Here is a 14,207-nt window from a genome sequence, read left to right as displayed (position 1 = left end):
TGTAACATATCTTGCCAAGGCTGAACTAGTCTGACCAAGATCTGAGTGTAGTAGATATCTCCAAAACAATGTGAAAAAAAAGAACGCATGATTCCATGACATCAGACTTGTGTTAACTATACGAACTATGGAAAAGCAGAAGCGACTTAATGATTTTTAAAACCTTTGTTAATCTTCTTCAAACTGCAATTAATAATTAATATTTGTTATAATTTTGTTAGGTTTTAAGATTTACAGTTTAATGATTAATAATATAATAAACATATCTATATTAAATATGAAATACGGTTTTACTGAATGTTCATTTGGTTAACTACGGCTTCCATGTGAAAAATAGACTTTCTGTTAAATTTTTATATTTCTCATGTAAAGGATTTTATATTCTACCAATATAACTCGTCACATAAAAGTATAATTGTTTTTATCTCCACCGAGGAGGTTATGTTTTCAGCCATGTTTATAGCTGTTTGTTTGTTTGTTTGTTTTGGTACAGTTTGGAGTTCACATCGCTTGACCAATCATCACTAAACTTAGTCAAAATATTGATTATGATCCAAAGTAGAACTGGTTTAATTTTTAAAGGTTGATGGTCAAGGTCAAAGAAAAGGTTAAAGCTATATTTTTGGAAGTAACTTCAGTTCTCTTCATTGGAGAGACTCGTTGCTTTACCCAAATTGAAACTAATGAAGCTCTGCATGTTATATGGCTTTGAACTTGAAAAGTTTCATCAAAGCTGAAAATTTTGTAGTATTTCAAGTTTTTTTTTAATTGATGTATGAATCTGATGCCATTTTGTAACAGCAATCACTATTTAAAATTTCAGTCTTAGCTTTTCGGTTATCAACGTTTCCATGGCATAACTTAATATGTCATGGAGAAATAAAGTCCGGATAACACTTTAGCTAATCTATGCATTGTCAGGTAGGATTATGTAGTCTCACAACTTCTGTTCTTGGGCACAGAGACATTATTTTACATGTATATATATTTGCGCTTTTGTGTAATTTATAAGTTGGTTCCTTCACCCAAATATACAATAATTCTCAACTTTTATTCAAAAGAAATTTACCTTATATTTCTTTTTTCTTCTTCAAGTTACAAATAAGTTTTAAACAATCTTCTGGATAAAAATAAAACCATCATTTAAGGCAATTTACTTAAAATAAAAAATGAATAAGATTATATATCGGTTTATTAAAGAAGCATAACTTTTTGTATCATTTCATTATTACTATCATTGTCTTTATCAGTGTAAACTTTTACATTATTTCCAGTAATTTCAGAATTTTCATATCTCTGCATTGTACCTTGTTTTGTAGAAATATTTACATCTTTACATTAACTTGTTTACATTTCGTAGAGCATTTTATTAAAGCCATTGAACTCCTTAGAAATCAAGGAGATGAATATCTGGTTTTGCGTGAAGGCTGATTAGATATACTCTAGTAGCTCCAATGTTTGTTCGTTGCTCTCTTCAGAGATAGACCTGAAACGTTAGAGGAAACTTGTGTAATTGATATAGGACACATATTGTTTTGTATAATTATACCACTTTTATTGTTCCATGTCAAGAAAAAAGTTTCCTCACCCAAATCATTATTGTTACATATCAAAGTTAATACCTATCTGGATAGTGGATGAGGAGATTTTTTTCACGGTTCATCTGAATTTCAGTTTGTACTGTACTATGATTTAAAACTGAGTTAGAAGCACAATGTTCTAAGCATTTAGCAAATTAATCAAGTTTACAGATATAGACAGATAGTATACAACCAAATATTTTGCCATTGATGTCCATCTATTAGAAGCTAAAAATATAATATCTATTGAAATAAACATAAGTTTTCTTTCTTTAGATGTAAATGTATCTACTATTCTTTCTGTACCTAACACTTCAGATGCACTAATTATCCATGCAAGAAAGTTATATAAAATGCAAAAAAGCAGAATTCATATAATTATTTAAGTGAGAGAATCAGATTTTGATCACAAATGCTCTTCAATGTATTAAAACTAAACAAACCTAATAGATAAATTACTGTAAGGCATTATGTTAGTTTAACACTGTCTGCTCCTCTCCTCCCAAAGGTTTGAGATTTTATTTTTAGGCGATAACATGTGAATATCCTAAAAAACTTGACAGAAAGAAAAAAAAACAACAAAAAGACAATTTAGAATTTTAAATGAAAGATCAGTTTCACATCAAAATTTAATGTACATCACTCATTATGGGCTGTTCTTGCATCTTAACGCAGATAACCACTTTTTTTTCCTTTTTAGTGTGTCAGATAAATTATACATGTGTTTTGGGATGTTCTATTTTTTAGGCTATTACATATTTTATATTCTTATCACTCAGACTTAGGGTTAGTGGTAAAAAGATTAATTAGTTTCCTTAAAAAATTAGAATGGTTCCGATATGAGATATCATTTTATATTATATTTGTACATGAAAATATTAAAACAATTTTTTCTTTGTGCCAAATTTCTCAATGTATTCACAAGTACTCGTTTAAAATAATTCCTTTGAAAATCATAGAGGTGAGGAGAGGAATAAGAGAGCATATTCATCTACAAATTTACCAAAAACAGAAAAGCATTAAAATTACGAAAATTGTCGATCGCTAATTTATATTTATTTGGTGTTATTACAATTTCAACTCCTCAAGCAGATGACAAAGTTTCATAAAATGAAAGCAAATATTCTAACATATATCACTCTCTCTGAACACTCGGTATTTTCCTATTTATAAATTATAATAGATTAAATCCTGATGTAGAAGGTGCAAAAGTCACAAATGAATAAGAAAATGTGAGATGTTATTTTGCCAATATGAAATTGAAAATAGTTTCATTTCTGTTTACATTTTCAATATTAGTGTTTAAAATGAAAACAAATATTATAGCACATTCCACTTTCTCTGAATTTCTTATTGATTTATTATAATAGATTAAGTCCTGATCTAGAAAAATGAAAAAAAATAAAATGAACAAGAAAATATGAATTTGAAAATAACTTTGTTTACGTATGTTCTTCTGGCTGGGTGCCACCATCCTGATTTTCACACATACTACAATCATTGTGATTGGTTGATTATAAGTAAATGAAAGATGTATTCTGATTGGTTACATTTTCTTATGCACGGAACTCAAAAGTTAGGCTCTAATTTGATGATTAAAATTAAAATTATTAATTAATGCACTAAAATCTTGTGTGTTAAAAATTTCACAAGATTTCTTATGATTTTATACACAAAAAATAATCCCCACTCCTTTTATATTAAAAGTAATAATTTTAGCCTTGGACCAATAGCCTAGATACCTCGGCAGTATTTTCCAGCAAGACACACCCAAAGTTTTCAGCAGGCTTTGTTTGAGGTTTGTTTGGGTAAACTTTCATGGTGTTCCCTCTCCATTGTCACATCTCTTGAGCTTTTGATGTACTGCTCCATGCTTACCATGGTCTATTTTAATGAATCCGAGACCCTCTTCTTTTCGTGATAAGTATATCCTATCCATGCATTGATTTCAGTATATTATTTTATGTAAGTGTAGTAAAATTTAACTGGTCTTTGTATCTAGCCAATCGATAATACAAAAACTATGTGAAATTACAAGGAATTGCAAGCTGTTTTTTTTTTTTTTGCAGTAATTTTGTTTTGGAGGCTTTGTTAAGATTTGAGGATCTTTTTAAGGTGTACTAAGTATTCTTCTTCTACCTTATGTTTCATTTCTTTATGTTCCACAGTTACATTTTCTCTCTATACCAAGGTATTTGTAAGTGGCATCCTCTCATAGGTCTTTAATAAAGCTGTCATTCAACTCCAGTGTGAATTCTCATATTTGATTTTCGAGTAAAAGAATATCCACACACTTCACAAGAATGTGGCTTTTCTATTTTATTATTTTACTTTGGTTAGGTTAAAGAGCTGAATGGGGTTCCATCCTAAAGCTAACACTTGATTTCATTTCGATTTAAATTTATATCCGAGGGCTATTTGAAGAATAGACACTATTCTCTTTATGGCTCTCATCTGTATTTCATACCGTCTTGGTCTTCCAGGGATTGTTTCCAAGTATTTTTTAAGATTTTTTTTTCATTCAGTATGAATTCTCATATGTCTCACTAAATTGGATTTTCGTGAACAGGAATAATCACACACTTCACAAGAATGTGGCTTTTCACCAGTGTGAGTTCTAATATGTATTACTAAATCTGATTTTTGAGAACAGGTATATTCACACACTTCACAAGAATGTGGCTTTTCTCCAGTGTGAGTTCTCAAATGTGCCATTAACTTTGATTTTTGAGAACAAGAATATTCACACACTTCACAAGAATATGGCTTTTCCCCAGTATGAGTTCTCATATGTCGTACTAAATTTGATTTTAATGAACATGAATAACCACACACTTCACAAGAATGTGGCTTTTCCCCAGTGTGTGTTTTCATATGCTTCCGATAATTTGATTTATGAGAACATGAATAACCACACAGTTTACAAGAATACGGCTTTTCTCCAGTGTGAATTCTAAAATGTATTACTAAAGTTGATTTATCAGAACAAGAATATCCACACACTCCACAAGAATGTTGCTTTTCTCCAGTGTGAATTCTCATATGTTTCACTAAATATGATTTTTGCGAAAAGGAAAATCCACACAATTCACAAGAGTGCTGCTTTTCCTCACACTGTTCTTGCATTTTTGTAAAAGTAGCGATAAAAATATGGTATTTTATCCCTACTTTTTTATCCTGTAAGCAAGAATGTTAAAGCAAATTTGATTCGTTAAAAAAAATTTCCTACTATGATTTCATGTACTGTATAAAATATTTTTCTTTAAAACCTACATAATTTACTTCAATCTATAATTCGATTTTTTAATGTTTTTTCCAAAGTCTCATTCTTTTCTTTGCAATTTGTAATTCAATCTTTTAGGATGTTTTAACTTATTTGAACATTGAACACGTATTTCACAAAAAATAATATGGTATACAAGGTTTTCACCAATATTTGAAAAATAGTACCCAGTATAATAAATATTTGACAAATAGTATCCAGTATAATAAATCTTTTCACATATTTTGTTGTTGATGTTCAAATAAATCTTCCCGGTATATACAATAATGTTTAAAGCAATAGATGATCCATTAAAATTCAATAAATGCCTTCAATCAGGAACACCTGTAAAATAAATGAAATTCAACATTTTTAATATTTGTATTCATATATTAGTATTTTGTTTATTGTTACCAATATTATTGCATTAAAATCACAAATTTTAATTCAATCTAAAAAGTCATATGAAAAATAACCAAATATTTTCTAACTTGTCAATTTTAGTGTTTTTAGAGAAAATGTTACCTAGCATTTATTTGATTTTCTTCATGGTGAAAAAAGAAATAGTGAAATATACATGAGTCTTAATTTATGTTAAATACTTTTATAAAAATAGAAAGTTTATCTTTGCTCATGAAAAATTTTTTTTACATCATGCAATTGTCTCTACCTTCATCAGACACACACATTCACATATCGTTGATAGAGGAATATGTAAAATTATCAACATTTTCTTAAAAAGAGCTAATTTGCTGTCCACAATTTTACTAATTTCGTTGAATAAGCTACTGCAATGTTCTATACTTTTTACTTTTAATGCAGTTATACACTTTTTGTTTTTTCTAGTATATTTCTCAGTTTGTCAATACATTTGTAATGAAACTCATCAGCGTGATTAATTGCCTTATCTCTAACTATTCTTATGAATGCATTTTTAATTCACTAATTATCTAATACACTTACAAATACTTACAAAGGATACTACAAAGAAGGTGGGATTTCTTAACCCTGATAGACAATTATGTCTAAAAATCTCACATTAGCACATGCATTGATTAATGTTGGCACATCTAGGTTAGAGTAATTACCACAACTATCTTCGTCTTAGACAAGGTTTAAAACGTATCTAATATGTTGCATCCCTACGTTTGTTTTACAAGTACTTTAATAGAATATTCTCTGATTAACTCATAATTTAAAAGCAGCAAAATTTGACCCCTTCCCTGCTTGTCTCTAGATGCCAACATTAATAATTGTCTCCCTCAGATTGCTAAACTTTAAAATTTACTCACTGTTTCTACTACCCTGACAGTAAATATCCTTTCATCCCTAAATCATCTGAACAATTTATGTCTAAACGTTTTACTTACCATATTTTGTTCTGTTAATTAAAGAATAATGTGTTATTCTGTATAGTGGTCCTGCAAGCAAGAAATTGTTAACTCCTTGATCAACTAACTTTATAGTGTTGGTTTATTGTCCATCCTGTTGATTGGATGTAACAACATTGGTATCGAATCAACTAAAAGATTATAAAAACACCCTTATAGTTGATCCTTTGGTTGGTTAGTTAGTTTAGTTCATTGTTTTAGAGAGGATTGTAGTTTATTGTCAGTTTGTGTTTAGACAATTTGTTAGCGATCGCCTGTATTATCTAAGATGAAATTAAACTTTTTTTTACAATTACGAGTTGTTGTTGTAAACAATGAAGCAATTCGTTGCAACTCGCAGATAATTTTACCCAGAAAGTTTTGAAGGAATCACCACACAAGAAAGGTAAGGATTCCATTGTTCTTTCCTTTTCATGTAATATTTGGGTTTTTATACTTTGTGTTTCCTAAACCGCCCAATAACCCCCATTTTTATCGACTAAAACATCAGTCAATATAAGCATATGAGCAAAAAATTAACATGACATCAACAAAACATGGAATAATTATTCTTTAATTAACAGAACAAAATATGGTAAGTAAAACGTTTAGACATAAATTGTAAATACAATGAAGGGAATTAACAAGCTACATTAGATGCATGTTTCTGTGGCAAGGGCAAAAGAGAAAGTAAATGGGATAATTTAGGCATCATTTCTGGTGGTAGTTAAATTTTAAGGGGCCGGCAACCGCTTGTCCAGAGTGCAGTGATTCATAGGAGAGAGTATTTTAAGAAAAAAAAAACATGCAGTGCAAATGTATATTGAAGGGGACAACTTCCAATTTTTAGTTAAAAACGAAATAATTAGGATTAAATATAATTATTAAAAGAGAATTCTAGCACTGAACACAGTTATTAAAAGTTAAAATAAATACATTTCTATTAATTAGATACGATTCCAGGAATGCAGTGAAATTGTTCATTTGTAGTTAGAAATAACTATACAACAAAATTTAGGTCAGAGCAAAATAATAGAACAAGGAATTAAAGGATGTCCACATAGAAACATGGGACTCATGTTGAAAGCATGTGATGCACTTGTTTGGCCTGCATGTTGACGTCACATTAAATTAATATTAGGTTGTCCGGAAAATAATGGCCATTTCAGGAAGTCTGTTTTGAAATTGGATTTTATCATAGGATTTTTATTATATTTCAGGTAAACATCAACATGATTATTGATTTATATGTGCTCTTTAATAATTTCCTTCTTTTTTCTTTCAGAAAACGTTTTATGAGCGAATGAGCCCATAATTTGGAATATGAGAAAAGAAGACTTACGATTACTTTTCCTGCATGAGTTTAAGCTTGGTAACAATGCTTCTCAAACAACTGCAAATATCAATAGGGCATGGGGAGAAGGCATCACAAGTGATAGAACAGTACGAAGGTGGTTTCAAAAATTTTGTAGTGGTGATGAGAGCCTTAAAGATGAAGAAGGTAGAGGACGGCCATCTAATCTTGACAATGAAAATTTGAGAGCCATTGTTGAGCAAAACCCACGGCAAAGTGTCAGGGAAATGTCTCGGGAACTTGGTGTCAGCAGTTCAACAGTGTCAGACCATCTGAAGCAAATTGGCAAGGTGAAAAAGCTCGACAAATGGGTCCCACATGAGCTCAATGAAAATCAACAAGCTCAACATTTTGAAGTGTGTTCGATGCTCTTTTTGCGAAACATTAATGATCCATTTCTTGACCGAATAGTCACCTGTGACGAAAAGTGGATCCTTTATGATAATCGGAAACGATCAGGTCAATGGCTTGATTGTGATGAACCACCCAAACATTTTCCAAAGCAAAAGTTTCACCAACAGAAGATTATGCTGACTGTTTGGTGGTGTGCAATTGGTGTTATTCATTACAGCTTTCTGGATGCTAATCAGAGCATCACAGCAGAGGTTTACTGCAATCAACTCGAAGAAATGCATCATCATTTACAAAAATTGAGACCTGCATTAGTGAATAGGCGTGGTCCAATCCTGCTCCACGATAATGCGCAGCCTCATGTTGCGAGAATGACACTGCAGAAACTCACAGACTTGGGATACGAAACTTTACCACATCCTCCTTATTCTCCAGATCTTTCACCCACGGACTACCATTTTTTCAAGCATTTAACCGCTTTTTTAAGCAACAAAACTTTCAGATCTAATGCAGAGGTTGAATCTTTTTTCAAAGATTTCTTAGCATCTAAGCCAAAGAATTTTTATCAACGAGGCATAAATGATCTAGTTGATAGATGGCAAAAATGCTTTGACTAATTTCAATGTCTAGTGTCACCTATTTGATTAATAAATCCTTTTTCTCTAAAATTGGTCATTATTTTCCGGACAACCTAATATATACACTTAAGTTAGACTAGAAAACAGTTAGTGTGAGTCAGAGAACGGTCCAAGTTAGTCCGGCAGAGAGTTAGCCGAAACTCCTTAGGAAGCAGAGGGGTCAGGATGATAAAATATAGCAACTTAGCCAGGCATCAAGTTCCAATCATCAGCTGGAAAAATAAATGTCTTCTATTTGTTATGTAAACCTTTTGTCTTTGTTGTCATCAAACGCAAGGTAATGTGTCTTTGTCTTCACTGTCATATATAAAAAATTTGTAAACCCCTTCCAAAGGTTGACTGTATCTCCCTTTTCAATCTGTTTAAATAACTTCCATTACACATCTATCTCTCAGCTCCGCTGTCTATTGTTTCTATTATAAACGTGTAATTGGATCTCATTGTCTCTGTGTACTTTTATACTACAGACACTGATTTGCTGTTTGACCACAAACTTCTGTGTAACTTGTTGTATTACATATCATCCATTCTGACCCCCCCCACTATGCAACACAAAAAAATTAGTACTTAAGCACTTATTAAACCATGCTGAAATAATAACATTATAATTTAGAAAGTCATTCTTTACATGGAGAGAGGAATGTGTTTTGTAACTATTCTGTACTTTCACCTAACAATTTTTATTAAAAAATGTAAAACTTCAATTTAACTTGAAAATACTATGTAATAGCACCAAAAGTATATTATGTAGTGAATGCACTACATATCGCACTATGAATATAAATTTGGGCAAAATGGCATAACGAATATATTCAAATCAGCATCAGCATCAGAATTGAATAGTGAAACAGTGTCCACTATATCTAGTCAATGGTTGTGTTAGCTATACTTATTTTGGTCGGCAGAGTGGAAAGATCCCACTTCACAAAGAAGGAACTATTCTGGCCAAGATTGAGAAGGCCCATACCTGCAGACAGGATACTAGCTCAAGGTGCCCAAGTGTCTGATAAGATCAAGTCCAATTATTTATTTGATAGATACATCACTGGAACTCTGGTCAAACTTTCCAGCAAGAGAGAAGTTGGCCTCATGAAACTCATCCAGCAGAGAATCCAATTGGGGTATGTGAATGGACAAATCTAATGTCTCATCAACCAAGACCAGGAAAGGCCACAGAGGACCAGTGCTCAAATCAATATTCAGAATCACCTCTCTGAATTGCTTCTCACAGTAGGGTAGACAGTTTCAAGTCACAGTCCAAGCTGAAGCATTCTAGGTATCCCAAGGGATTCAGTACTTCACCAGATAAGTATGTGTGTCCACTACTTGTATCCAACAAACAATTAGCAGAAACGGTTTTGCAGTTTTGACCAAAGGTCACACATATTATGGATGGTAGGTTGCAGGAGTCCCCAAGGTCAGAAGCTACTTGGTAAGAAAAGTCCCTGTGAAGATATGTGCTCCTAGATCTTAGAGGGGTTAGAGATAGGGTTACTAGATGAGCTCCAGTCAGTACTAATAGGTCAGTGCTCTTATTTCCCTTGATCAGCAGCCGTTTAATCGCTTCCTTCAAATCCTTTAAGACTGAAGAAAATGGGAGTACCCATCACCCAGACAGCTGGATCACTTCTCTTTTCAGTTTGCAGGGTAATTTGGTAAAAAGTATTTAAGCCATGAGTCTGGCTCCAGCAGAAAGATCGCCCGACAAATCACAAGCAAAAGACCTTCCCAATTCACCCAGAAGTGATCACATTCTTGATTTAAAAAAACTCCCAAGGTCAGAGTAAGACCTATCACGTTTAGGTAATGTCTTGGACAACATTATCAATGATTTCATCAACATCCAATCATTTTTAAATATGTTGAGAGCAATGATCTGGAAAGGCATTATTCTCCCCTGGAATCATCGTGGAATCAATATTTCCATTTTTTTTTTTGTGGAAAATCATTTGCTCGGCTAGCCAATCAATCCTCTTCTATCTCTTCTGCTTCAGTTCCGGAAGATGGGGCTGTTGTAATTTGGTAACCCAAATCTCAATTTATGTAATGTACTCCTGGATTTGGCCCTGTAATATAGTGAACATTTGAGCAGAAATACCTTCTCCACAACATTTCCTTAGTCTGCCTCGAATCTTGATTTTCAGAAAAGATATATGATCCAGTAAGTCATTACATCTTTCAGCCACAATAAAAACAAACAAGAAAAAAAAAAGAATACAAGAAAAAAACAGAAAATGTTGAAAATTTGTAGACACTACAGGGTTCTCTGTAAGTCAGAGTAGGGTCAGGAGTAACAAATTGCAAAATATTTCTAAACCATTACCCTTACTCTGTCAGGAGTTAAATAACTCAAGGTCACCATGGCAACAAAAAACTCTTAGTAACATCATATTCACAATAACTTTGTCGAATGCACTCTCTCCAGTAAAAAGCAATGCCTTAAAGTAACCTGTAACCAACATATGCAAATTACTTCCTTCTGATAGGAGATATAAAGATATGGCCTGGACAATTACCTGTCTTAATCAGTCAAAAAGGAAAATTACCCCGCTCTGACCACCACTAACTCAGACATGTAAGTAAACTTATTTTTCTCAGTTATACAAAAGGCTACTCTTTAAAAATTAAAAATCTACTTTTTTTAAAAATCTATTTTTTATTATGTTTCAACAACTTTTAAAAATATCTGCAAATGAAGAATTAAAATATTTTTAAAATTTATAGATAAGATTTAAGATTTTTGCGTAGGGAATTCACTTTCTTATATAAATTCGATGTAAAATGATCACATACTTCATGGCCAGTTAGCAGTCAAGAATACATGTAATCGTTCGCAGTTTCCAATTTTTGTAGCAAAGGTGCAGGGGGGAGGACGTCTCATGCTTGCTTGGGTTTTCTTACATTTTTTGCAAAGATTAGAGCCTACGTTTTGTTAAGTATTCTGTACTTTCACCTAACATTGAAATTAACAAAAGATACCATAAAAATATCGTTGTTGGCTTTATAAATTTTACTATTAAAATTCATTTTTGCTATTTTAAAAACGTGTCATCCTATTTCGTATTTTTTGTCTTATTTGAAAATGAAGTGCTCCTTTTTTTATTTCAATTTTAGATTTGGGAGGGAGACAGTTTTATTTATCCATTTTATTTTTTGTCATGTTTCAAAAAATCTTCCCATCATTTATAATAACGTTATTATTCAGAAAGCCATTCTTAACATGGGAAAGGGGGCATTGCTTACTTATTTATAATTTCATCTAACAATTTAATAAACAAAAACAATATTTTAAAGTATTTACAAAAAAAAAACGAAAATGTGACCAAAAACAAATCCATAACAAATAACTGTTACCAAAGATAAGTCACTCTTCTACCTAACTGGATAAGTTTTATTTTTGTAACTTATTTTGAAGCGTTTATTCATTTGGAAAAAGTAATGTTACCATATCTTACGTTAGAACAAAAAAATGAAATGAAATGGCAATCTGGTAAGTTTCGATAATCGCTCAAAAATCAAAAACAATTAAACAAACTACCGGTGGAAACCCACCCAATATATATCACGGTGGCACTCTTATAAAGTTGTGTTATGCCAAACGATATTTTTACATCTTTTTTAGATAATTTTTAGGTGAACTACAGAATAGTTAACAAAACGTACGTTCTACCCCCCTCCAAAAATATGAGAAAGCAGAAACTGATATGACCCCCCTCCTCCTAGATCTGCAACAAAAACTGTAACCCAGAATGATTACATATTCTGTTGACTGCTAACTGGCCATAAAATGGGCACTTATTTTGCATTAAATTTATATAGGAAAGGATCCCTCTTACTAATATCTTAAATATTTATCATATATTTTAAAATTCCTTTTATTACTGATATTTTTTAAGTCTATTGAAACGTAATAATCACCATCCTATAGTTTGGATCAAAAACTAAAAATAAAACAAGTGGCAGATTAGGAAAGTGTTTTTGGGGGTTTTTTTATGTGAGAAAAAAAATTATTCTGAGGGTAAAGGTGATTGCAAAGTGATTGCGTAAGCCACTAGTCAGAGATATGTTCGTTCTATAACAAAAGATTTGTGCCTCCCACTACTCCTCCAAGTCTATATAAGACTCGTCCTCTTAAACACTCTCATTCGAATTCCGCCCTCAAGGTCGACACCCGGGCACCACCACGTAAGCAATCCTCTGTTTTATTTTTTATTTTCTCACAAACAATTAAATGCCGAAAAAGCAGCAGTTTTTGTGCTCAGTTGTCTAACAGTTAAACCAACCTTGAATGAAATTATTTGGTTTTTGGTAACATTATCATTTTCTCAGAAATCACAAAGTTTTACTTAAATAAATACATTTTGGAAAAAAATTTAAATATCAGATTGAATACTATATTTTTAGAAGATTTATTTTAAATCTGAGATTCATACTTTTTATTCACGTCTGGGAAGTAATATTTTTTTTTTTATTGGATTGCAATAAAAAAAAAAAACTATTTTAATATTTTTACATTATTTTTTAAGTTTTTGAATATTTTTTTTTTTTTAATTTAAATTTTAAAAAATGAATAAATAAATTTAGACAAAAAAAAAAAAAGAAAAGAAACTCACCTTTCATTCCAGGAATTCAATATGAAAAAATCTGGATGAATTCGTTTTTTTCTTTTGTGTTCAGACCAGAAAATTTGTTTTGTTTGTTGGGATTTCTTTTGTAAATTGATACAATGTTTGCTTTGTTTGTCCCATTCATTAGGAATTAAAAAATATGAAAATATAAAAGAATCAAAATTAAAAGATGAAAAACACGATTTAAACGAGAAATTATTTAAAATGAAAATCAACCGCTAAAGAACAATGAATTTAAGTCATCGTAACACGGTGTAATCATTATTTCGTTCCCTGTGTAAAAATATCCGTTCATTAGTTAAGTGTTTCGAATTGTCTTCTATCAAGTTTAGATTATCTTGTTCAATATTTAAGGCTTTTAAAATTTATTTTGTAAACTTTTCTTTTGTGTTTCCAACTAATTATAAAGAAAATAAAATATATGAGGACAGAAAAACCAGCTTTATTATTTTAGAGTGAATATTTCATTATTAATTAGACTTAGTCGATCTATTGTTAACATTTAAATTGTTTGAATAATCCTCATACAAAATAAATAGACGCAAAACTGAATATTTCACATAAACAACTAAAATAAGAGAAAGAAATTGCAGAAACTGCGAAATCAGCCCAAAAGAGGGAAATAGATTTAAACCAAGAAAGTAAACAATAACCACGTGATTACATTATGAAACTTGCAACTTATTGTTATCAACCCCGATTCGGTTAAACTTTAGATAATAATTCCAGATTTAAACCTGCTAATTAGTCTTCACTTATTATGAACTATCAAAAATTAGACATACTGTCATCTTCAATCCGGTGTTCCTCCCACATATACAAATTAATGCCACATCCATATTGTGGCTGCCGCTAGATTTATCTTTTCTTAGGATAGATGGGTTTTGGTATTATGGCCCTTTAATGCCGAATATCAAAGCCAAATAGGCCCTAGCTAAATCCGTCACTGTAAAATAGGCCCTTAAGATGAGGTAAAAAAGGATAGGAAAAATATCGTTCTAGTTATAGTAATATCGTAAAAGTG

At 31.4% G+C, this 14,207-nt stretch overlaps 1 long non-coding RNA gene across 1 annotated transcript; it reads right to left on the bottom strand.

Annotated features, from left to right (window-relative positions):
- Positions 1-2,910: 2,910 nt before the first annotated feature.
- LOC145293314 (uncharacterized) lies at positions 2,911-13,443 on the bottom strand. Its single transcript, XR_013869712.1, has 2 exons — positions 13,169-13,443; positions 2,911-5,187 (listed from the first exon to the last, which is right to left on the bottom strand). It is a non-coding gene; the product is annotated as an uncharacterized LOC145293314 (long non-coding RNA).
- Positions 13,444-14,207: the final 764 nt, after the last annotated feature.

The sequence above is a fragment of the Euprymna scolopes genome, chromosome 14 (assembly GCF_053919585.1).
Source record: "Euprymna scolopes isolate OS-2025 chromosome 14, ASM5391958v1, whole genome shotgun sequence".
Classification (NCBI taxonomy): domain Eukaryota; kingdom Metazoa; phylum Mollusca; class Cephalopoda; order Sepiida; family Sepiolidae; genus Euprymna; species Euprymna scolopes.
The sequence above is the reverse complement of the archived record's forward strand: the minus strand, read 5'-3'. Positions and strand labels throughout refer to the sequence as shown.